Here is a 26453-nt window from a genome sequence, read left to right as displayed (position 1 = left end):
GTAGGTTACCGTGCGCATATATTATCATATTTGGGTAAAGACATATACTTTTTATTATTATTATTGGTAACGCTTCGAAGTAAAGCAGCCGTGAAGTATGACGGGTCATGCTAACGACCTTGGACGTTCTAAATATGAATACACTTCGGCCAACCTGACACACATTCTCAGCTAAAACGGCATCGCTTATCGCGTATTCATAGCGTGATGGAACCCCTTCTTGCATATCGACGCTTGAATCTTTAAGAAGCCCAAAACAGAAGCAACACACTTTCCTATTGGCTGGCTCGTTTCCATGGCGACGGCTCGAAAAATCAACGGTTCTACGCTAGAGCTCTAATTGTGAATCGTTCAGTCAGTCATGAAGCAATGCAGACTGCAGGAAAGTATGGTTAGTATGTGAATGGTGGTCGTGTTATGGATGCACGACAAGAAACCAACACTGCTTCTTCCTTGTACGTGATTTAGTTAGTGTCTGCGGAATTCTGGGAAAGGTGTTCAGGGAGGCCAAAGGCCAAATGTTGAACTAGAAAAGGACTGACATCTGTTTCTTGTTGCATTGTGTCAAGGTCGAGTTTTGAAAAGACGTGACAAGTCTGTGCATTGAATTTTGACACTACCATCAGCACTTGGTAAGAGACTACTTCGTTCATGCACTGCTATTTCATAAATTTGTTATCTATGCACTGCACAAAAGTAAATATATACACTTCAAGAGCACGTCAATACAGGAATGTTATATGTAACCCAGTAGTTCACATACTTGAACCTGCACCATCTCCTTATTTCTATATTTCAGTCATTTTGGCGCAAGCATGGGGGGAGACGTATTGGGTACAGTTCCATTTACGATTATTAAAAAGTATGGCTTGTCCCGGTTTCCCGTTTTTTAAACATTTTATGCAGTATTGTATTTATTTTACAATATTAATCGCTACAATGAAAACTGAATTTACCTGTTGCATGTATGAAGAACAAATAACTAAACTGGAATTTACCTCAAGATATCTGGTTTCGTAATAGGTTACAATAATCAGTTTGGCCAAAGTTTATTCGAAATAATGTATAAATGCGAATAGTAGCGAGCAATTTCAGCTTTTGGGATAAGTGTTATAGCACCTTTTCTTCCTTTTTCTACTGCCACTACTTTGTAACGAGAGATATGGAGGTATCTGGAGTAATAGCGTAAAATAATATATACTTTGTGGACGAAGATCAAATGTAGGTGTGACTGCCGTCGTACATAAAAATGGAGCAAAATATGTTTTTTACATTTCTCTGTGCAAGTCCATTTGTGACGTCATAATCAATCAAATAGCTTGTGTGTCTTTGCAGCAACCACAATGTTTTTTTTTTCATAGCTAGTATTAATTTTCTCATCTATTCAAGCTTGACTTTTCTCGAAGGAAAAATTTCGTACATGTAGAGGGCCATAACACCCAACAACCTCTAATAAACGTACCATTGATTTTGAACTTGCTAAAATTGTTTCAAGAATATCAGCTCATCTGTAATAAAATGAGAGTGATGGCTAAAAATTAGTATCATGGGCTTCCTGAAAAGGGGCGGCGCTCATGGAGCTTGAGCCCTATCCTATCATATACGAGCAACGAGCCCTAGCAACTTTTCAATAGGATGTTATGTTATCACCACAGTGTTAGGCAATACACATAACGCATTGCAGGATTTATGTTCTATTTTTATTATGTAAATACAATTCCGCTGGTAGGTGGGGTGCTTTCAGACTCTAAGGTGATCGCGCCTAGTTGCAGAATAACCAAATTAATGCAATGTATAAGGTTTGCTCTCGTGAACTACATGCAGTATCGAGGAAGAATTTCAAATACTATTAATAGGATGAATAATTGGGTTTAGTCACCGATGCAGAAAGTTGGTTACTGGGAGCCTCAAATTAGCGGCAAGTCACTCGAGCTACATTAAGAAACCATCTGTTATATTCATACTACGAGTGCTTTGAAAGTGTTGCCTCTCTGCTGCTATAAACAACAACGGGTTAAATGTATTCATTACAATATTTTAGTATGTAAGCACGTTGTATCTTCATTACAAGTCAAGGAGAGCAGATATCGCTGCTGAATTTGAAAATGTCATTATTTTAAATGCGTTTTTACATTTGACAGGTTTTATAACTGTTTCATATTCATGTCCAGAAATGTATGCGTTCCTTGAACGTCAAATTAGAAAGGAATGGGATTTTTAAAAGTTGACCTCAAGCCTTTTTTCTGGATGCAAGATGCGCTAATCCCCTGTAAACTCTATGATTACAGGCTAACAAATGTTGGCCACAACCTAACACCAGTGTTGCCACATGCAGAGACATTACAAGAAGATAAAGTTGGTTAACTGTTTTGTAATTGCACATGTACAGATCCAACGTTTTTATGGTAGCTTTGTAATATAGTGCGTGTTTCATGAGGGGATGGGGGAGGATGCAAGAGCAGTCAGCCACAAATGTAGTCATTCTAACACATATAAATATGGAAATTCTGAACTGAATGTTTTAATGTAACCAGATACCTTGGACTAGAGATACATATTTGCATTTGAAGGGAATCAATAATAACGTTTCAGTATGGCGGACTCTAAACCAACTGGGCCTCCCCGATGGCGCAGTGGTAGTAGCGTCGTCGCCTTGTAATCAAGGGATCCCGGGTTCGATACCAGGTGGAGGCACATAGTGGTTCGGATCCCACTTTAAACTGTAGGCCCAGTAGCGATTAGCCTCTCTGTGCATAAAGTGGAATTAAAACAACAATTCAATCTAAACCAACTTTGACAAATAACATTGGGTACGTGAAAATTAAAGATTATCACACTCTATCTGGGGATGGCACCGAGACGACATTGCAAAGATTGAGACAGGACAGACAGTGGCATGCCCAGGATTTTCGGAAGGAAGGAAGGGGATACGTACATGGGTGTCCGGAAGGGGGGCCACGGCTCCCCTGGAAAATGAATGTTCACCAAAAAGTACCAATTCACACAAAATTTCATTTCAGTCAGAGTAATTTATGTTAAATATTATAAGTGCGTTGAAGAAACATGATAATTTCAGACAAACTGTTTTTTGAGAGGGCATGACTATTATGGGAAAAAAATATGTCTCCTTTTCCCCCCCTGGAAAAAAATACCTTGCTTGCCCCTCCCTAGAAAAGATCCTGCGGACGTCCATGGGTACGTATACTTTTTCTGCAATCAGCACAGTGGCGTATGCCTAGAGAGGCATTCCCCCCAACCTTGGATGGAAATCAGATCTGGGGGGGGGCAAGGGGGAGGCAAACGTTGAACTTTAAAAAAAGGAAAACTAGCAGAATCTAAGAGTAGCAGGACAAAATGATACTCAAGATGGAATAAATTTTCACGCATTTCTTGCATTTTTTCTTCCAGACGGCCAAGGGCACCTGCAGGGGAGGCATAGAGGGGCAATTGCCCCTGCCCACCGATTTCAAATTTTATGCAAATAGAAATTCATTTCGTAAATTTTTCTTGCTCGCTTCCCTCGCAATTTCTGCTTTTCTTACAGTCTCGTCAACTTCGGAGCCGTAGTTAGCGGGCGGCGGGAGTCAGCCCTGGGAGCCGAACGATCTAAATGAAAAAATGTAAAAGAGAAAGCCATGGCGTCCCATGAAATTATTTGCGCACTATTAAATCAATATTCTTTTCAGTTTGCACAAATTTTGATCTAAAAATGTTTTCCATCGGTTCGCTCACAATATGATTCTTTTCTGAAAAATTACCAGAGAGAGATGTAAGACCAACTATGTACTTCAGACTGTTGCTGTTAAACAGTTTTGTCTTATATGCATGAACAATTGTTCGAAAAGAGCGCGCACATTTCAGAGACAATTTATGTCACTTTTGCTGTGGGTTTGTTATGAGGCGTATGAATTGATTGTGTAATATATTTAAATAATATGTTATACATATACAGAGCATTCCCTGATAATCGCTACGAGACTCGGTGGCAAGCGACCCGGCGTCAGAGCTTGTCTTTCCCGGGGGACGGGGTCCGCGACAGTCGCTAGAGTCGGCTATTAAAATTACAGTTTTCATATTGTGTACTAACCTTGACTACAGAAGGTGTTGAAAATGATGTCCCTCTGCTGCAACACATTCCTGGCATCTCCGAAGGAAATTGGAATTTACACGTGCAAGTTCGTCTACTGTAATTCTCCCGATTTCTCGTAAAATTCTCTCTTTTAACTCCCGGATGGTGTGCGGATTGTCTTTGTATACTTTATTTTTTAGATTTCCCCATAAATAAAAATCGCAGGCTGACAAATCGGGGGACCTAGAGGGTTTTTGAAACACCCGTTTCTTGTGAGAGGCGGCGGATATATTTCCGAGGAGACTGTTCTAACCTTTGTCCTATCTCATCAATTTTTTCCTCAGGAAGTACACGTGGGTTTTTCTTTCCACTTTTATTCAGAACTGACCCTGTTACTCTAAAAAAAATTACGAGGTTTAATATAGTGGTCCTATGTGGAACGGGAACACCAGGAAATTTCGTTGCAAAACGTCGTCGCACGTCTCCACAATTCCTCTTTCCAAAGTAACACTCAACAAGATAAATCCATTGTTGTAATGTAAACTTTTGTGGTGCCATATTAAGCCACAGTCTTCAACAGACGGACACGACACAACACAACTTCCGAGGGAGGATTATACTGGCGTCAGTCTGCAACTTCAACAGAAAGGGAAAGAGAGCGAAGGCAGGGAGAGCGAAAAGAAAAAAACAGACTGTAGCGTGCGACAGTCGCGGACCCCGTTCACCGGAGAAAGACAAGCGCTGACGCCGGGCCGCTTGCCGCCGAGTCTCGTAGCGAATGTCAGGGAATGCTCTATATGTTAGTGTTAACATGTTGCATATATGTTTTCTTATTTCACGTCGCTCCATGTTGCATATGTGTGAAACATATGTTGTACATGAAAGCTATACATGTCATATATAAAATAGAATTACATTCGTCATGCATTTTCTGTCTTTCAAAAATACAGTTTGTGTGCTTGTTTTCCATTATTTGTTAATGTTAAATTGAACGTGTTGAAAAATATTTCAAATCGTTTGTTCCAACACGAATGCTTTAGCACCGACTTCTACCCCCTTTTGCGTGATTTACTAGGAAAATAAGGTTTTGATACTACTACTACTACTAACAATAATAATATTATTATTATTAGTAGTAGTAGTAGTATTATTGGCACACTTATCCTGGTACTTGCCCCGCCAGATAAAAAAATCGTGGTTGCGCCTCTGGGTATGAACCTCAACAACCCCCGTTGGGTACGCCACTGGAAACAGAAACTGGTATGATATTGAAAAATATACCTAATATAAATTTAATTTCATATATTTTGTTTATAATACTTACAAAGTCAATCCATTGGTGATACTTGTTAGCCTATTCTACGTGGTTCCACATTTTCACGTTATTCAAGGGCCCGTAGCGTCGAAACGAAGCGCCCAATGAAGAAACATCAATAAATGTTCTCTTTCTTAATGATCTCTACACGCTGCGATAATTTCTCTACACAATATATTTTGAGACTCAAGACGAGCCCAAGACGAAAACGCAATGGATCTTTATAAAGCGAGACAATCATTTACAATCAGTGGCGGATCCAGAGGGGGGCACAGGGGCACGTGACCCCCCCCCCCAAAATGCTCGAGCAAATTGTACTCGTAATATGCAATTTACAAAATTAATAAAAAAATCTTATTAATTATGTGTGCACTTTTGAAAAGTGGTGCACCCCGTATATCGTTAAAAATTGATGAGTGCCGAACATCATTTGAAGTTGGTGCCCCCTGTGCATTGTTGAAAGTTGCTGGCCCCCATACACCATTGGAAGTTGGTGCACACGTGCATCGTTGAAAGTTGGTGTCCCCGTATGCCGTTGAAAGTTGGTGCCTCTCGAACATCGACTATGTTTCTTTCATAAATCGTTTGTAAAATTTCTCCCTGTTCTTTGTTCCGTCATGAAAGAATCAAAGGGCGTGAAAGTAAGGTTTAAAGCGCATTATCCTACCCTGTATATGCAGGTTTGACGATCAGAACTAAGCTCTCACTTATTCAACAATGTTCTCAAACAATGAAATGGTCTTCGTTGTTTATTTATTTTTAAGAAACAGCCGAGTGTAGAAGAAAAGTTCTTGTCAGCTTTTTAAGACAACGTCTTACGTAAGGATGAGTACCCCTGTGCATTAGGTTACATTTCTTTGCACGTATTTGAAAATCTTTCCTAACTGAGGTTCATTGTTGTGAGTGAGAAGTCAGTTTTACCTGTGTGTCTCGTCCAGCTGGTGAATTGTCGAGTGTTGAAGCAAAGCAGGGCTGTCGTGCGGAAAATTTTAAACTGTTGCTTGTTGACAGTCGTTGCCCGTATTTGAAATTGCTAAGTGCTGCGAAGAATGTCACAAAAAAGATATCAGCAAAATAGTATTTTACATTTTTTTAAAAGAAAGTAAAACCCAATTCGGAGGAATACACAGAAGTGTTAGGTGAAAAGCAGGAAGTGAAAACTAGTTCCAGTGAAGAAAATAACACAAATGTAGCCTGTCTAAATAAGTCTGAAACTTCAATTTGTGCAAGTGTAGCTACAGTGAGTGAAAACAATGAAGAGAATAGTTGTAGCAGTACTTCAAGTGCAGAGAAAGAGGAACAAAGTTTAGGTGAGTGTGGATATTCTAATGATATTGGACACTTTCTTGGAAGTACTCTAATAAAGGAGGATACAATATTCTGCAATATCCTTGGATTCCTCCCGTGGATTATGTCTTTCAAACAGGGAAAAATATAGCTTTCCAGCACAAATTGCTTAATGAATTTTCCTGGCTTAGCTATAGTGAAAAACGTAAAGGCTGTGTACGTCGCATTTTTGTTCTTTTTGGGAAAGAAGAAGGTGGGGTTAATTCCGTTAAGTTAGGAAAACTTGTTACAGAGCCACTGTGTTTTTACAAGACAGTTTTTCAATATATATGTATTTGTTCTTAATAACTTGGCCGCATATACAGATGACTAGAATTGGTACTTAAATAAATATTAAAGTATAAAAGACTTGTTTCACCATGGTAAACTTTAATTTAAAGTAGTACTGTAATCTTCATTAGTATTTATGCGTACACTTTTGGAAATTGGTGCCCCCCAAAAAAAACTGAATCCTGGATCCCCCCTGTTTACAACCGCAAACGAGACCGAGAAAGACGCAAGTCTAATCTCGTCTCGTCTCCATCTCGACCCTTAGATACTGAAAGCGAATCCTATAATTTCATTTACGTATTATAATCCTGTGCAAGTTGATCAAGATCTTTAGCTCGTTGACTCCGATGTCTAGCAAAGTAAACAAGGTTTGGAAATACATGGTGTCCAGCTTAAAAAACTCCTACTTTTATTTGATCACAGTGGCAGAAATTTGCTGACACGTCTGCACAGTGCGTTCTTTATGAAGGAGAGTTCTCTGAATTTTGACGTACTGTATACAACGGCTTTTAGATGGATACACAAAACCAACTTGATCAGAGTGAGATCTGAGTTCCTTGAAGACCACTTATTCATCCTCGGCGTACAGTCCAATATGTGGGAATTTGTGTGTCGTATTTTAAACACGTAATGCGGAAGCGGAAGGGAGCTATCATGTTGAAAACTCCTACAGAGATTTGCTCATACTTAATCATTTTTCTAATTCCAGGCGAGTTTGTTTTCAAGTAATACTAAATGAAAGTGGGGAATTTTAAGCGGGACACCATGTATAGCTCTGGCAATCCTTGAGTTTTCACCGATTCAATTTCATCTTATCACCTTTCATCCTCAGCTTCGTGATTATCCAAAAGTGTCAGAAAAGCGAAGTAAAAAAATAATCACTCAAACATTATACGTAGCAAGAAATTGTCTGCACGTAATACAGGCCCGCTCGCTAACTTGAAGGTAGATCTGCAGTTGTCTGAAACTCATGCAAGCTCTACACGCTCTGTGGCCACTCGAAACAAACAAAAATAGAGCAAGCGAAGTATTAATTGCCAGTTTAAGGGAAGAAACGATTGAAATATCTGCGAACAGGTGAGCGATTATGCTTCGGTTCTCTCATGGGGACGGAAATAGCTCCATATGCATTGATTGCTCACGGTAGCGCTTCACTTCCAGGAAATCAAACAACTCTATTTAATGAGAAAGTAGCTTCGGAAACCTGCAATTTGGGGGAGGGGGGGGGCAGCTGGCTTCGTTTGCAGCATGCAAGTTCCAAGCGAACTTAAGGAAAGCGCTGGGAACTTTGTTATTGACAGGAAGCAAACAGCAAATTTGGGATTTTGTCAGATATTTTCAGAACATATTATCTTTTATCATTGCCTCTTACAAGTTTTAACATGTGCTCACGAAACGTGAACCTTAAATTAATTTGTCAACACAAATTTCAAGGAAAAGGAAATGAACAAATGAAACAACAACATAATACAGGAAACAAAATATACATGGAGGGATGATTATGAATATGCAATTTAGGTAGGATAATGATTGGTCGTTCTAGTAAAAATCATTGGTATGCTAATGCTACTAACAACACTCCGAACACACAATTCTGTATTCGGAGGGGAGGTAGAAAGAAAAAGAGAGAATTGGATCAGGGTGGGGAGTTTTGACCTTGAGATGCCTCTACTCGTCTAACATAGTATAGAATAAAAAGTTTATCTTAAATTAACACAGAATAATCTATCTATAAATTAATTACACCATGCAATGGAATGTTTGTTTTCAGTTGAAGATTACTATAATAATAATAGCTTTTTAGAAATTAATGGATTTCATCTAATAATTGAATAATTTTGAAAAGTTGATTAGTACTCATCTTAAGTCTGATAAGCGTTTTGGATTTGGCCTATAAACTTTAAATTTAATTTTCTAGTGTCGAGAAATTCTAGTCTCGTCTGCTAAACGTGGCATCTGTACCATCCATAAGATATTTAATACGGTATATCATGAAGAGATGGATGCAAAACGAGAGCAGGCGAATACCAAGAGAAACGACGAAGACTGGAGAAAGATAGTTGGACGATAAAAATGGCAAACATTGGCATAAGATCACACTACAAGAAGAAATCATGAAGCACCTTTATGTCGGTCTGATCTAGAGAGATAACTGAATGCAGCTGGATTTAATTTTAATTAAACTGAAGACAAGACTTCCATCTATTGATATTGACCGGAAACTAAGAACTCTTTTAAGATTATTCAAACTAAAGACATTTATCGAAGAACAAAGTAGTTCAGAGTTCGCTTTTCCTCTTATCTAGGTTAATCATGGCGATGAGGATAAATAGTGAATTGATCCAATAGGCGATGCAACGAATTGAATGAAATGCAAGGTCTCAAACCTAGAGCCATTGCCTTCGTAATACGCTATGCTAACTTCTCCGAAACGAAGGCTGCCCCCAGAGTTCTATTAAAACCAACCATCGAACGAAGATCCCAGGGTTGTTCGGATTTCTATTCAAACAAGACGTTCATTGACTAAGACGCAGCAATTTTACGGATTTCTATTCAAGCAATACGTTAATTGATTAAGACGAAGCATTTTTTTTTGTTTTCTATTCAATCGAAACGTTCATTGATTAAGACGCAGCAATTTTTTGGTTATCTATTCAAACGAAACGTTCATTGATTAAGACGAAGCAATTTTTTGGTTTTCTATTCAAACGAAACGTTCATTGATTAAGACGAAGCAATTTTTTGGTTTTCTATTCAAACAAGACGTTCATTGATTAAGACGAAGCAATTTTTTGGTTTTCTATTCAAACGAAACGTTCATTGATTAAGACGAAGCAATTTTTTGGTTTTCTATTCAAACAAGACGTTCATTGATTAAGAGGAAGCAATTTTTTTGTTTTCTATTCAAACGAAACGTTCATTGATTAAGACGAAGCAATTTTTTGGTTTTCTATTCAAACGAAACGTTCATTGATTAAGACGAAGCAATTTTTTGTTTTCTATTCAAACGAAACGTTCATTGATTAAGACGCAGCAATTTTCCGGATATCTATTCAAACGAAACGTTCATTGACTGAAGACGCCGCAATTTTTCGGATTTCTATTCAAACCAAATGTTCATTGACTGAAGGCACAACCATTTTTCGGATTTATATTCAAACGAAGTAATCCAATAACGTTGACATTTCTACTCAAAACAAATTATCGATTCAGACGAAAGAGTCTTTGAACGACCAGCCCACAGCCATTCAGAATTCTATCCAAACCAAACAATCACTGACCGAGGAAACCACAACGGTTCAAATTTCTATTCAAACAAGAATAAATATTGATAAGGGTCTTCAGAGTTAGATTCAAACGTTCGATTCTTTACGGACTCGATTCTAAAGAAAAGAATCTTGGGCAATGCACGCGAGGATCCACTGCGTAGGTGAGAGTGACTCATGGATTCACACGCTACTCTGCCACATCAATAAACGATACGGCTACTTATACTTGCAGAATCGTTGCAAGCCACGATACGCGCGTCCCTTCGGCTTCAAGGTTGTTCAACTTACGTATTTATGACTATGACAAGTTGCCTTTGCGGCGTGTTGCCAACCATTTTTTAAAAATATGCCTGAGTAGAGAAATAACTGTGAAATGCACATTCACCGGTAATAAAGAATAGGACACCTGGATTCTGAAATACTTGTTTGCATACAAGACGTTATGTATGTTGCCTAACTCTACGGTGTGTCAATTGACACACAAAAGTGCATCATTTTTTACTCCAATGACACATTAAAAATGCATCAAACCGAAAGATCCACCTAAATGCATCAAAATAAATGTGTCAAATGATTCACTAAAATGCATCAAACTGAAAGATGCACCTAAATGTATCAAAATAAATGTGTCAAATGACACATTAAAGTGGATATTTCGTTTGATGCACCAAAACGTGTCGTTGAAGTCAAAAAATTTGATGCACTTTTAGTGTGTAGAGTGACACGTTCAAATGCGTCATTTTTTCCCCTTTTCTTGCTCATGGTGGTTGCATACCTGCAAGGGAAAAGTTCCAATACATTTCTCCACTGTAAAAAAAATCGCACTTTACAAACACTTTCTTGAAGCACTTCACATTTAATGTGCTTCAGAAGTGTTGAAACTGCTGAAAAAGTGATAGAAAGGAGCATTGTCAATATTAAATATTCTGCAATATTCGGAGTAGTATAATTCAAAAACATAGTATATGCCAACAAGTACACAGATAAATGTTTGTAAAGTGGCACATTGCACTTTCTGGCATCCAGCTACCAGGACAACTTTCCTTCCACTAATAGTGCCAGCCAGATGAGGTGCTCTATTCTCAAAATCTTCTGTTACCAAATGGTGATGCTTCCTGAAAATAAATGAATGAAGCACTCATAAATATAATATTTTCCTTCAATTTTATTACAAAACATCATACATATGTCAATTGGCACTGGGAAAACATTACCACCACATGTAAGTGGTGTAAATATAATAGCAATAATAATTTTGTAAAACTCTAAAGCAGACATATTCTGTTATATGCTTATAGGCCAAAACGAAGTGACATAATACTTTACACAATACACACAGGTTAAGCATAAACTTTCTTATTGATAACCTGTTCAAATCAATTTCCAAATCCAACCAGTTACGAATAAGATTAGCAATTAAAAAGCACAAACAGAAAACAAATAGAACATTCAATTCAGTTAATGTGGATTACTTTTCTGTTCATAAACGTTTATCCTCATCAATATATAAAAATATGCTTTAATAAATGGAAGACAGCAGTGGGTACTTTATCACAGAGGAACATGATTTGGAGCTTTAAAAATAAAATAATTAGGGACATATGTGGACTAATACGGATGAGATCAAGCAGAACTGAAAATATTACATAGTTTTAAATGGTGTAATTTGTATACGATTTACAATCAGAAATCCTTTATAATTCATCCATCTCTTCCCTCCACCTTTCCATCCTTTTCCTTCCCACCACCTCTCTTTCTCCCACATAACAAGCATAAGAGATTAGAGAAGGAGAGGAGAGAGAGATGATCCTCTCTCAAATACACATATTTCTCTCTCCTCTCTTGCAATCTCTCTCTCTCTCTCTTGGAGAGACTGAAAAAAGGAAAGAAATGAAGTGAGAGAAAAAAGTGAGAGGGGAGAGAGAGATGACAAGCACATATGTTTATTTCTCTCTCTTTCTAAAAGAGAGACTCTCATATATATCTTGGAGAGAAGAAAAATGACAGAAATGGACTGAGAGAGATATATAGGGGGAAGAGGGAAGGAAATTAAAATGAGAGAGTGAAGGAGTCTCTCTCTGACAAAGAGTGAGAGGGGAAATAGAGAAAGAAGGTAGATAGAAAGAAAATCGAGAAAATAAGAAAGAATGAAAGAAAAACAAATTAAGGGAGAAAGAGATCCCTTTCCTCCTGTACCGCTTTCCATGGCTTAATGGCATTGTATTAATTAAATTTTCAAGCCTTTCATGTGCTTAAAACTATGTATGCTAATGAAAAAAAATATTAAAAGCCATTCATTGCGTATCTCAAGCAATTAAGAAAATGAAGCAGAAAATACATGACAATCTTGTGTTAACCATTAAGTATATATGGTTACTTAAAATAATTTATCAGTTGCATTAAAAGAAAATATTTTCAGTGGTGTATCCTGAATATTCCATATGTGGCTGTAAGTTTATATTTAGGGGTGGTAGGGTAAATTTACAGCCAAAATGACCTTATGTCATTAGCAGTTAAAAAGCAAAATTAAACATGAAAATGACATAAGGTTCTTATTTATAATGCCTATAAGTATAAAAATCATTTTCCACAAAAGAACTCCACCACTGAAACAAACATAACATCAACTCTTTGGATTTTGTATACAAGTATGAAACACTTGTCGAATAATTTACACACACATTGAGAGAGAGAGAGAGAGAGAGGAAGGAGGGAGAGAGAGAGAGAGGGGAAGGAGGGAGAGAGAGAGACAGACAGACAGAGGCAACAAACATTAACAGTTAAGCATATTGAGTTAAACCCAGTCTCATATCAAAAGCTAGGCATCAAAGTGTAGTGTTAGTCGTGCTAGCCGGAGCAAGAGATAAGCGAGGTATTCCGCTGTGGGTCGGAGGACGTACTGCCCCAGGCACTGGCATAGTGCAGCTTTGTTTGCCTAGGTGGCAGCACCTTACACAACATCCCCCTTCTTTATTGAAGCTATGTTTGTTTACATATTCTACATAAATCTTACCTCCTATTACAAGACAGTTTAAACAAAGTTTTTGTTTCTTAACTCAAATTGAAGAACAGTAATGTTTTAACCAAAGCATAAAAATTACACATTTAACAACTTTATCCATAACCACCATAACTATTAACAAAAACACAAATAATATCTTAACCTACGTAATCCTTCATCCATCCTGGAGGGTTTCTTTCCCTTCGAGGATGCATATACACCAAACTTTCAGCTTCTAACTTATTTTCTTTATTATTATTATCTCGTCTTGGTGTAGTTGGATTTACTCTGGGCTGAGCCCTTTCAGGAAATGTAATATCATCCCTGTTCATTACCTGAGGAGCAGGGATAAGGAGCCATCTGTTTCGACGATAAGTACCTGTATTCGTTTGTATTAAGTATGATCTAGGATATTTCAATTTAGTTTTAACTGTACCATATTGTTTTAAATCCTTGACCCAGATCCTCTCACCTACCTTTAGGTCTCTTAAATGTCTAACTCTGTGCCTTTTGTTGTAATTGTCAGCTTGTTTGTTCTTTAAATTCTTATTCTTGTACAAAATTTGTCTACGATTCAACACTTTAGGTAGTAATTTTACAGGTAACATCGGTAAATCTGATCTTAATTTCCTGTTCAGAAATAATTCTGCAGGAGAATAACCATTCGCTAATGGAGTATTTCTATAGGCAAGCAAACCTTTATATATGTCATCATTCTTCATTAACAAATGTTTAGCAATTTTAACAGTAGCTTCTACCTGTCCTTGAGACTGACTATGATATGGCGAACCTGTCTGATGAATAAAGTTATACTCCTTAGCAAAACAGCGAAATTTGTACTGAAACTGCGGTCCATTATCAGATCTAATTACATAACAAACACCATATCTAGCAAACATTTGCTTCATTTTTGTGATTATCACATCTTCTGTCATTTGTTTCAACGGAAATATCTCAAAAAACTTTGAGTAGTAATCTGTGGCAATAAGGTACCATACACCTTTACATTTAAACAAATCTACTCCCACCTGTTGCCACGGTCCATCAGGTAAACTTTCCATTAAAAATGGCTCTTTACAGTTACCTCTCATTTCAATACATTGAGAGCAGTTTTTCACTAAATAATCAAGTTGTGAACTAAGTCCTAACCACCATACTGACATCTGTGCTCGACGTCTACATTTCGTTATACCCTGATGACCTTGGTGTATGAATTTTAAAACCTCCTCTTGTAGCAAACCTGGTATTACAATACGAGAACCTTTTAACAATATATCATGTATTATTGAGAAATCTAATTTATATTGATAGTAAGGTAACAGTTCAACTGCAATTTTACTTTTCTCAGGCCAACCATTCAAAGTATAGTACTTAAGTTTCTTGCATATGTTATCATTTACTTGACACTGTTTAATTTTGTCTAAGTAATAATCTTTCACAGGACAATGTTTAATAACAAAATTTACAAAAGCATGAACTTCTTCACCTAATTCCTCTCTCTCCCAGCCATCAATAGGATTTCTGGACAGAAAATCTGCTAATACAAGTTCACGGCCTGGTACATAATTAACTGTATAGTCATACCTCATTAACCTTATTCTAAATCTTTGCAATCTTGGAGTTAACTCATCAATGTTCTTAGAACCCAAAATCTGAATTAATGGTTTATGATCAGTTTCCAAATTCACTTTTAGACCTGAAACATATTCTGAAAATTTTTCCATGGCCCACGTTAAAGCTAAAGCTTCCTTTTCAATCTGTGCATACCTTTGTTCTGTAGGTGTTAATTTTCTATAAACATAAGCAACGATTTCTCTTTTTGCACCTTTCATTTGAAATAACACAGCACCTATGCCATATGAAGATGAATCTGCACTAACAATGCACTGTTTACTAGGATCAAAATATGCTAAGGTTGGGGTTGTAGTTAGAGCTTGCTGTAGCATTTTGTAACTACATTCTTGTGCCGCACCCCAATTAAATTCTACACCCTCTTTAAGCAAACCAGTTCAAGGTGCTAAAATATCTGATTTATTTGGAATAAATTTTCCTGCATAGTTAACCATACCCAAGTATGTTTGAAGCTCTGATTTGCAAGTAGGTCTTTCCATGTTTACAATAGATTTGACCCTCTCCGGGTCTATTGAAATACCTTTCTCAGACAGGATATGACCCAAATACTTAACTTTAGTTACACCAAAAATACTTTTGCTTTTGTTAATAGTAATACCTTCTGCTTTCAGTTTATTTAAGACTCTTTTAAGGGCTTCATCATGTTCTTCTATAGTACTCCCAAAGCACAATATGTCATCTACATGAAAAATTACATTTTTTTCACCTTGCAATAACATGGAAATTTGTGTTGTGAAACACTCCGGAGCACAAGAAATCCCAAATGGCATACGCAAAAATTTAAATCTTCCAAATGGACAAATGAAGGTAGTTAACAGTTGACTGTTTTCATCTAATTTTACTTGATAAAACGAGGTATTTAGATCAATTTTACTGAAATACCTTGCTCCCTTTAGTTGTGCAAGAGTCGATTCTACTTTTGGCATAGGGAAATGTGGCCTTAACACCCACTCATTTAACTTTGTATAATCACAACATAGCCTAACCTCATTACCTTTAGGCACACACACAATAGGACTAACCCAGTCTGTTACTTCTTCTACCGGTTCAATTATTTTCAGATTTTTCAAACGGTTAATCTCTACTTCTAGTTTTTTCAACATTGGTATGGGTACTACTCTTGGTACAACCTGTACATATGGTTTTGCATTAGGTTTCATAGTAATAGAAACAGTTTTCTTAAATTCTCCAATGTTTTGAAACAATTTACAATATTCTGGTGAATTAATATCAACGTTTGTGAAAGATCGTAAGTCTTTTTGCAGATTATTTACGTTCAGCATTTCCAAAGCAGTGACTGCATTTCGACCAAGCAATGGTTTTTGCAACCCTTCTACTACATATACCCTTGTACAAAATTCCTTGCCTTTAAAGCATAATGTAAAATTCGTAGTACCTAACACCTTTAATTGTGTACCATCGGGTCCTTTAAGGCACGATTGCTTTGCATTTAAATTACTCAACATGTTTGGAAATAACACTTTATCAGGTACACATACACAATCAGCACCTGTATCGATCAAAAAATTAACATTATCGCCAAGTTCCTTAATGAAAATTGAACGATACCAACTGAATTCTGAATTAGAAGTAGATCCTTTAATATTTCCTACAAAATTATCTTCCACCCTCGATTTTTCGTTAGTGTTTTGTTCATTCACATTACCAAATTCAAAATGATTGATTGTTTTCGTGTTTCTCTTCCTACAAACTCGAAAAAAATGTCCCATTTTTTTACAGTACCTGCACGCCACTGTTCTAGCTGGGCAATCCTTTAATTTCGGGTGAAATGGTCCTCCACAGAAGGGACAATACTTCGGTTTCTCTAAGTCTGTGTTGTACTTACTCCGAGCTGGTGGTCGAGAATTACCTCCCCTGTTCGTTTCACTTCCGGTCCTGGTTCTACTAGCGTAGTCCTTCCCGGTCGTCTGTTCGCGTCGTCTGGTCACTTGTTGTACCTGTCCTTGGTCGGCAATTTCATGTGAATTCTTCTGTTGTTGTTCGTACTGCTTAACCCAGTTAACTGCCTCGGCAAGCGTCAATTCTCGCTGCATCTGTAGTTTGTCGGACACACGTTTATCCGCTACACCGACGACGATCCTGTCTCGAATCATGTCGTCCTTGAGATTACCAAACTCGCAATGTTCAGCCAGTCTATGCAGATCCGTTATAAACACGTCAGCTGGTTCCCCCACATTTTGCACTCTGGTATTAAACTTATATCGTTCAAAACTTATGTTACGATGTGGCAGAAACACAGAATCGAACTTGTTCATCAAGTCGCTCACTGAACGTGGTTCCGGGAAACGCAACAAATATTCCTCACTTTGTGAACCCATTACGTATAGAAGTAGGTTGATTTTTTCGTCCTCAGTTTTGTTAACCAAGCCCGAAACACTTAGATAACGTTCGAACCTTTTTCTCCATAATGGCCACAGTTCTGGTCGAACAAAGTCAAATTGTTCAGGAGGATTCACATTCACTAGCGAATGCAAAACGTTGCCGGTTACCGACGAATCACTATTGTTAGGCATGCTTAAAACTCACGTACCTTGATTTCTGTTCTCAAAAACGTCTTGTAGAGCCACGATATCTGGATCCCATGTTAGCTATTCCACTCTTCCGTTCGACCGAATTCGAATCCCACCGCTGCCACCATGTAGTGTTAGTCGTGCTAGCCGGAGCAAGAGATAAGCGAGGTATTCCGCTGTGGGTCGGAGGACGTACTGCCCCAGGCACTGGCATAGTGCAGCTTTGTTTGCCTAGGTGGCAGCACCTTAACCATTAAGTATATATGGTTACTTAAAATAATTTATCAGTTGCATTAAAAGAAAATATTTTCAGTGGTGTATCCTGAATATTCCATATGTGGCTGTAAGTTTATATTTAGGGGTGGTAGGGTAAATTTACAGCCAAAATGACCTTATGTCATTAGCAGTTAAAAAGCAAAATTAAACATGAAAATGACATAAGGTTCTTATTTATAATGCCTATAAGTATAAAAATCATTTTCCACAAAAGAACTCCACCACTGAAACAAACATAACATCAACTCTTTGGATTTTGTATACAAGTATGAAACACTTGTCGAATAATTTACACACACATTGAGAGAGAGAGAGAGAGAGAGGAAGGAGGGAGAGAGAGAGAGAGAGGGGAAGGAGGGAGAGAGAGAGACAGACAGACAGAGGCAACAAACATTAACAGTTAAGCATATTGAGTTAAACCCAGTCTCATATCAAAAGCTAGGCATCAAAGGTGATAAGGGGCTTAAGAGCTGATCATTATGTCATCCAATGAGAAACTGTTTGGATTTTGAGTGGTGTTATCAGTTATCAGGGTTTTAGAAGGGGGATATATATACTTATTTTTGTTAATAAGCCCTCAATTTGCCATCTTTCCTGTCTTTGATGTTCTCTTATTTTAGAAATACTTGAGCAAAGAGGTGGTTATGATCCCCAACAAACCCCCTTGAGCACGCCACTGGATGTTATTTGAAGCAGTTTATTTAATGACCCTAAAATCTATCAAATGCAAAAAAAAATATTCTGAAGACATTTTAAATTAATTCAACATGGAAAAATTCTATTTACATGTGTTAACTTGCAAGTCGTAATTTCAAACGTGAGCAACACTTGCACCATGGTAAATTTTCTGTGGAACGTGAGATTTTCTTAGTACATATTCATGTTACGGATAACAATATGTAACACACACTAACCTTTTTGTTTGCATTGTTGGTGGGTATCAACAACAACCAGATAATAATCACTCTTCAATCGGTTTATTTGCTTCAGAATCCTCTGCAAAAGAGCTTCTGAATATTTCTGTATTGTCTTCAAGAAGGGAACAACAAGTACCTTAAAAATAAAAATAAAACTTTGCATAAGACATCTACTTGGGATAAGCAGAAAAACGAAACTTAGTGATATCAAAACAAAATACTAGTTGAGTATCATTTTAATGGTACAGTTAACATTAATGAATAACAGAGAAGTAGATCATTTCATTCCTAATTACTAAGATGAGTGTAATATCATTTTTTTTTTATTGTTTGAAATGTTAGTTCGACATTATCCATTGAAACTACACATATTAAAGCACTAGACAATTGATAATATCCAATTAACATTGCATGCTAAAGTAGAACCCAGTAGCGTGCCCAGGGGGGAGTTGATTGGTGGGGGTCATAACCCCTTTGCCCCAACCAATATTCTTAAAAAAAGAACGTGAGATGCACGAAAAGATGGCAAAATGAGGAAAAACACAGGTACAACTATTGCCTCTAACATTCAGGGATATTAAAATAATATTTCTCAACTTTCGTAAATAAGATTAAGATATTCTAGATTTTTACTGTATGTACGCCTTCTCAATTTTTATAAAAGAAGAAACAAAAATTCAGTTTGTGTAAATTCGATGTGGTTGGTGATTGGTGTAGGTGACAATCGGAACCCGCAGATTGCTTTTCTACATCTTTCTCTGTCTTTCGCTCGTTTCCCTATTTATGTATGTCCCCCCCTCTCTCGCTTCCCTATTTCTCTCTCTCCCATGTCTTTTATTTCCCTTCGTCCTCTCCCTCTCTTCTCCAGATTTGCATCCCCCCACATCTTCGGTGTATGTCTGTGTATCGCTTATTTACTTCGCTTTATCTTTCACTTCTGATTCTCTTCTCTTTACTTCACTCTCTGTCCGATTTTTTCAATCTTCTCTCTTATGAGTGTGGTGGCACGTAAACAAGTTAGACACATTGACAACATGTTCCATGTCATCATAAGAAAGAAGCACGTTAAGGGAGATAAAAGAGATGAAAGAAGCGGCAGAGAATTTGAGAAAGGAAGAGAATTAAAAAGGCAGACGGAGTGAAGGATAGAAGAGAATCACAAGTGAGAGACAGATAAAGAAAAAAAGAAGTGAGGTGCGCGCGCACACACACACACACGTTTGAGAGAGACAGGAGGGGAAGAGAATTGTTTTTTTTTTTTAATCCACTTTATGTACAGATAGCCTGATCGGAACTGGGCCTACAATTTAAGGTGGGATCCGAATCAACGTGCAATGCTCCACCGGGTATCGAGCTCGAGATCCCTTGATTACAAGGCGACGACGTTACCACTACGCCACCGGGAGGCCGAAAGAAAGAGAGAAAAGAGGCGAAACACATAAGCCAGGCAGAGAGAGGGGAGAGAGAAGAAAATGAAAGAGCGAGAAAGAAATAGAGAAACGAGAGGTAAATAAAATAAATAGGGAAGTGAAGGAGAGAGAAGAATAGAGAAACGAACGAAATAGAGAAACAAGAATGAAAGACATAGAGATAGAAAGCGAGAGAGATAGAAAGGAAGAAGTTAAAAAGAGAAAACAAAAATAGAAAAACAGAGAAAGAAATAGAAAAAAGAGAGAAAGAAATAAGAGGAGCGAGGGAGAAAGAAATATATAGAAGCAAGGCAGGCAGAAAGAGACAGAAGGAAGAGGAATAGTAAAAGATTAATGGAGAGAAAGAATAATGAAGAGACAGACAGAAAATGCGAGGAGAAATATAGAAAAAGAAATGTTCGATTGATTGATATGTTGTTTTAAGTCCACTTTATGCACAGTAAGGCTAATCGGGACTACAGTTCAAAGTGGGATCCAAACCACTTGTGCCTCCACCGGGTATCGAACCCCTTGATTACAAGGCGACGACGCTACCACTGCGCCATCGGGGAGGCCCTAAGAGGAAATGTTCGAGACGACGCACGGGAAGTAAATAGGAAGGAAGAGGTTCGAAAAAGAGAAAAGAAATTCGGAACCAAATTTTATATGCATGCATTCGCTTCACGACACTGGGGTTGTCCTCAATTGCAAAAATAATAAATTATGAAATAGGCAGATAAAAGCAAAGAAACATTGAATTCACACCTAACACTTGTAGTTTTTGCAACTTAAGATGACAGCGAAGCTTAGTGTGAAACTATTGTGCTATGTTAAATATTGTGTCCTGAAGCTGATCTCCCATTTAAATTCAATCGTTGGGACTGAATACGTGTTTCATTTTTACTCGAGCATTTGGAATTAAGTACTGTGTACTGAAATCAGAACTTCAACGGAAAAAGCATAGCATAAAATTGTATATAAACTGCATAGATACTTACTTTTCTTACTCCGAAAATCTGTAGATCCTCTCTCCTTGTGCAATCTGCAAACAACTGCAAAACACACGAACACCAACAAACCACCTATCACCACAAATTCACTACGGAATGGAATGCACGCTTCTGCAGGTGAAAGCGCATAGCTTCAGCGAGCACCCCTCAGTGATGAGTCAGTCACCCAGGAGTTGTTTACAAAGAATTTTCCGTGTCGGGCAAGTTGAAGGTGAAATAACATTAAATTTAGAGCCAAAATAACCATAAGTTGGGCTATGCGAAAAATGTTATGTGGATGTTACTAATATCAAGTTAGGGTGTAGTGAATACCTGAAAAATATTTTGTCTTTATTTGATTTTTGTTATTAACGTCGCTTTTCTTACACTTTAGGCTAATCCGACGATGAAGATGAGTGATGATATCATAAAATTGATGAAGAGACAAGCACAAAAAAATCCCCAGCCCGGGATTCGAATTCGAGACCCTTGACATCGTAGCGCGTTGTGATAATCACGGAGCAGATTAAGGGATCTTTCATATCTGTGTATCATGAAAAAGTACAAAAAAGCCAAAGAACTGTTCATGAACAAACGGATATACTTTGATGCTTATGGAAACAAGCAAAGCGAATCTAGTTTCTACCTAAATACCGTACACAAGTCCGAACTTGTTAATATCGCCAAAGTATTTTCAATATCAATACAATTTTATGTTTTGTGAAATAATAATAATAATAATAACAAGCACTTTTTTCTGGCACCTTTTTATTTATGAACATGCCAAAATATTTTGAGTATTTTTTATGATGAACACAAGAACAAACCAACTTAAGAGTAACGGAATTTTCCTCCCAGAAAGAAAGCACTGATTAACAATAATAAAACGGAAATTTTAAGTTTCTATGACTGGAGGGTAAGATGTGACCCCTCCTCTTTCCTCCGAGAAAAAAAAATCCTGCAAGTAGTTGTATTGACTGTATTACCAGGACGAGAAAGTATGAACCCCCCTCAAGCAGATTTGGCTATACTTAAAACAAGCTCAACATGCCCATATGAGCTTTTTGCTCAAGTGTGGAACCCTGTCTAATCCAAGATTTTTGTAAAAATGCCCCTCTGGAATTTCTCGGAAAGTATGAACCCCCCTCGGGCAGAAGTGCCTATACTTACAAAAGGCACTTCTGTGAGATTGTTGTCCATAAATTTGTTAAAAATATGCCCTCTTGATATTTTTTTTTTGGCCACACTTAAAACTATGCCAAGATACACACATACACACCCACCCACACATATTTACTTCAGGTTTAAGTTCAATTGGATACCAGCTTCAATTTGTTTATCTAAAATTAAAATATTATATGCAGAGACCCTCTAGAATTGCTCCGTGACTCTCTCATTTCTTATTTAGATCAAAATGATTAATGTGCACAATTCCCGACACAGTAGTATTGATTTTTGCTTTGCATGTTTCAAGTGGTTCTTCTCTGCGTCAGTGCTTACAGAAATTCCCGAGTATTGAAGCTTTGCGTGCAAACAAAATTGCATCAGCCAGTATTGTGAGAGTGGCTGAGGAGAACAGATGTGTTGTTACAGTGCTTCTCATACTTACAGGCCTGTTTGTTTTAATATATAATTATTCATATTTCTGGTATGTTGAACAATATTTTGTATAAAAAATCTGATATTTGTTACATCCAGCTTGTTTGTTGTAATCCACTCATATTTAGGGTCAAGCTTATATCTGTCCCAGCCTGTTATACAAAAAAATCAATACATAACACAGTGCCATTCTAGACATGCATGTCCGTGCAGGTATTTGTGCCAGGTCAGTGTGAATCAATATTTATTCTCTTTTTCCACTTGTAGGCTATTGGCTTTACAACCTCTCATAATAAGCATAGAGTTTTGATTTGAACCCCAAGAAATTTTATATAAATACCAAAGCCAAAAATATTAACACACATACACACATACACACACACACACAAATCACACTGCTGAACCCAACTGATATTTTTTATTAAGCATAGAATTTTGATTTGAATCCCAGGAAATTGTATATAATAAACAACAACAAAAATGCCGAATCAAAAATATTGTAATCAATGCAATAAGAATATATCCAGCCCCAATTGGGCCAAGCACCAAAAGATTTGTAACCCGGACAAATACAGAACTCCCACAAAAATATGCCCCAAATGCAATAGAAAATATAGCATGGAATATTTCACATATAAACATAAAGATACTTGTTCTGCACAGTCATCAATATTGCCCCCACAACCATCTACATCTGGTCTGAAAAGAAAGCACGAAGCACCTGTTAATGCTGGACCGGCAAAACAGCCACGCTATGCACCCATCCATAGCAGTTTTAATAGCCAATTAAGAGATTATCGGTTTGTATCAGAGCCAAGATGTGGTATTAAGAATTTTTTGAGCAGTGTAAATCCTGATGTGCAGGCAATTCTAAATGCACAAAATGGCTCTTATAAGCTCTCCTTCAAATTGTTTACACAATATAAGAAGCCAAATGGCACAAAATTTACACAGCCCCACATAACAGAAACTGTACCGGTATATTCAAATGCAAATTCAGACAGAATAATAAGCAGGTTGATAGAACAATTGAATATTAAACACTCTGAATTTGCAGCAAAAGAGTCTGGATGGAGCCTATGCGGCTCTCCACACAAGTTATATGTTAATATTTCTGAATTCAGCCCATTACAAGGATCTACATATTTGCCATTACCTGTCAATATTAAAAACAAACAAGCCGTGGTTAATATAAAAAATAATGATGAGAAATGCTTTTTGTGGTGTATTTTAGCTGCTTTGTATCCAGTTTTAAGGCATCCTGAGAGAATAACTTATTACAAACAACATGAACACAAATTTGATGATGCAATGAAGGGTTTAGACTATCCAATGTCTGTTCAGAATATTGATAAATTTGAAAAAAAGGCCAGGAATATCAATGGCAAACAATTATCTATTAATGTATTTATTTGTTCCACTGGCCGTGGCAATTGCTTGATAGAACCTCTCAGAATCAGTACATTTGTTGATGAATCTGCTGTTCCAATTGATCTGCTCTTAATTGAAGGGGATGGCACATATCATTACACTCTGATACATAATCTTGAAGCTTTAGTGAGAACACAACTAGACAAATCCAATACAATATTCAAGTTGTGCAGAAGATGTTTAAGTGTATTTGATGGCAGGAAAATGGTGAAAGGGGTTCGTGAAGAGAGTGCAGAAATTGCAAAAAATAAGTTAATTGAGCATCTGAAATACTGTGGCAATTATAAACCTGTTCATATGGTGATGCCAATGCCAAGTGAAAATTGCAAATTCAAAAAGTTTGAAGCCTTGTTGGAACACCCAGCATATATTGTCTGTGATTTTGAATCAAACCTCAAACCTCTTGCATTCTGCAATAAAGATCCTGAAGAATCTTCAATTACACCATACCAGCTACATGAACCTTCCAGCTTTTATTATGTGATTGTACAGGATGGTGTTGTTACTAAAAAAGATTCATACATGGGAGCAGATGCCATCAAAATATTTGCACATAGAATAGAAAATGAGTGCCATGACATAGCATCTAATATTTTATTAAAATCAAAACCCATGTTGCCTTTAACAGAGAAACAGATTGCAGATTTCAACAATGCAGAAAAATGCCCGGTATGTGATTCTGAATTTTCAGATATAAATATCAAGGTGAAACACCATTCTCATACAGATGGTAAATTCTTAATAGCCCTGTGTAATAGCTGTAATATTAAGATCAAGAGACCAAAATTTATCCCCATATTTTGCCATGGAGCATCCAATTATGATTTTCATCATTTGATCAGATATGAGGGGTTTGACAAGCAGAATTTAAATATTTTAGCTGAAAATGATGAGAAATATATTGCTATTAGCAAAATAATTAAAGTTAATGGTGTTCCTATTCACTTAAGATTTCTTGATTCTTACAGAATTTTATCTGCTAGCCTGGCTACACTGGCCACTCAATTATCTGATGATCAATTCAAAATTACATGTGCATTGTTTCCAAATCAGGACCTGAAATTAATTAGGCGGAAGGGTGTATATCCATATGATTATGTTACAGATTTTTCTAAATTTGATGAGTGTTCTCTGCCACCAAAACAACAGTTTTACAGCAAAATCAGAGGATCTGGAATCACTGATGAAGATTATCACCATGCCCAATTGATGTGGAACAATTTAAAATGCCAGACATTTGGTGATTATCACATGGCTTATTTAAAACTTGATGTGACCCTCTTAGCTGATATATTGCAGGCATTCAGAAAATCTTCCATGCAAAATTATGAACTGGACCCAATGTATTTTTACAGTGCCCCAGGCCTAGCATGGGCTGCAATGTTTTTAAATACTAAAAAGCAATTGGATCTGATCCAAGATCAAGATATGTATCTGTTTATGGAGCAATGTATAAGAGGGGGGATGGTGCAATGTTCTCAGAGATATGCCAGACCAAATAACAAATATATGCCTGATTATGATCCAGCACGGCCATCAAATTATATACTGTATGTAGATGCAAACAGCCTCTATGGTTACGCTATGATGGATAAACTGCCATATTCAGGGCTTGAATGGGTTGAAGATTTCAATATTGAAGATCTTCAGGACTTTGATGACAGTAATTATGGCCTATTCTTAGAGGTTGATCTGACAATTCCTGATGATTTACACAACAAATTTTCTGATCTGCCCCCAATTCCTGAGGTTAAGTGCTCACCTGGCTCTAAACAAAAGAAATTGATGATGACACTGGATCCAAAACAGGGCTATGTCATATATTACAAAAACCTCCAGTTCCTGATGCATCATGGTGTCCAAGTGACCAAAATTGGCAAAGTTTTGAGGTTCAGGCACTCAAGATGGTTGAAACCTTATATTGATACAAACACGGAGCTTCGAACATCTGCAAAGAGCCAATTTGATAAGGGCTTGTTTAAATTGATGGTTAATTCTGTGTATGGCAAAACTATTGAAAATGTCAGAAAACATACCGATGTTAAGATAATTACTGACCCCAGCCTGAGCAAAAAATTGGTTGCAAAGCCTAATTTCAATTATAGAAGAAATTATGATGAAAATATGGCACTTTTCAACATGAAAAAAACAAAAATTAAGTTTGATAAACCTATTTATGTAGGGGCTGTGATATTGGAATTGGCCAAATTACATATGTTAAAATTGTATTATGATGTGCTGAAACCTTTTTATGGTGATTGTGTAAAATTGATGTACATGGACACGGATAGTTTTGTTCTTGATATTAAAACAGAAGATGTTTATCAAGATATTTCCCAGCCTGAATTGCTTGAATATTTTGATACCAGTGAACATATAAACATTCAACCCCACAACA

The 26453-nt window shown here is 37.1% G+C and overlaps 1 protein-coding gene and 1 long non-coding RNA gene across 3 annotated transcripts in view; one reads left to right on the top strand and one right to left on the bottom strand.

Annotated features, from left to right (window-relative positions):
• Positions 1-26453, bottom strand: part of LOC145985166 (uncharacterized) — a 252061-nt gene that overhangs the window by 21211 nt on the left and 204397 nt on the right. The gene's annotated exons all lie outside the window — the stretch shown is intronic.
• LOC145985165 (uncharacterized) overlaps positions 370-26453 on the top strand; it is a 175328-nt gene continuing 149244 nt past the window's right edge. For both annotated transcript variants that reach the window (XM_083118854.1, XM_083118853.1), the window contains exon 1: positions 370-632. The gene's annotated coding sequence lies outside the window, so the exon portion shown is untranslated. The remainder of the gene's footprint in view (positions 633-26453) is intronic.

The sequence above is a fragment of the Lepisma saccharinum genome, chromosome 3 (assembly GCF_977018435.1).
Source record: "Lepisma saccharinum chromosome 3, izLepSacc3.1, whole genome shotgun sequence".
NCBI lineage: Eukaryota > Metazoa > Arthropoda > Insecta > Zygentoma > Lepismatidae > Lepisma > Lepisma saccharinum.
This window is presented reverse-complemented; position numbering and strand designations above follow the sequence as displayed.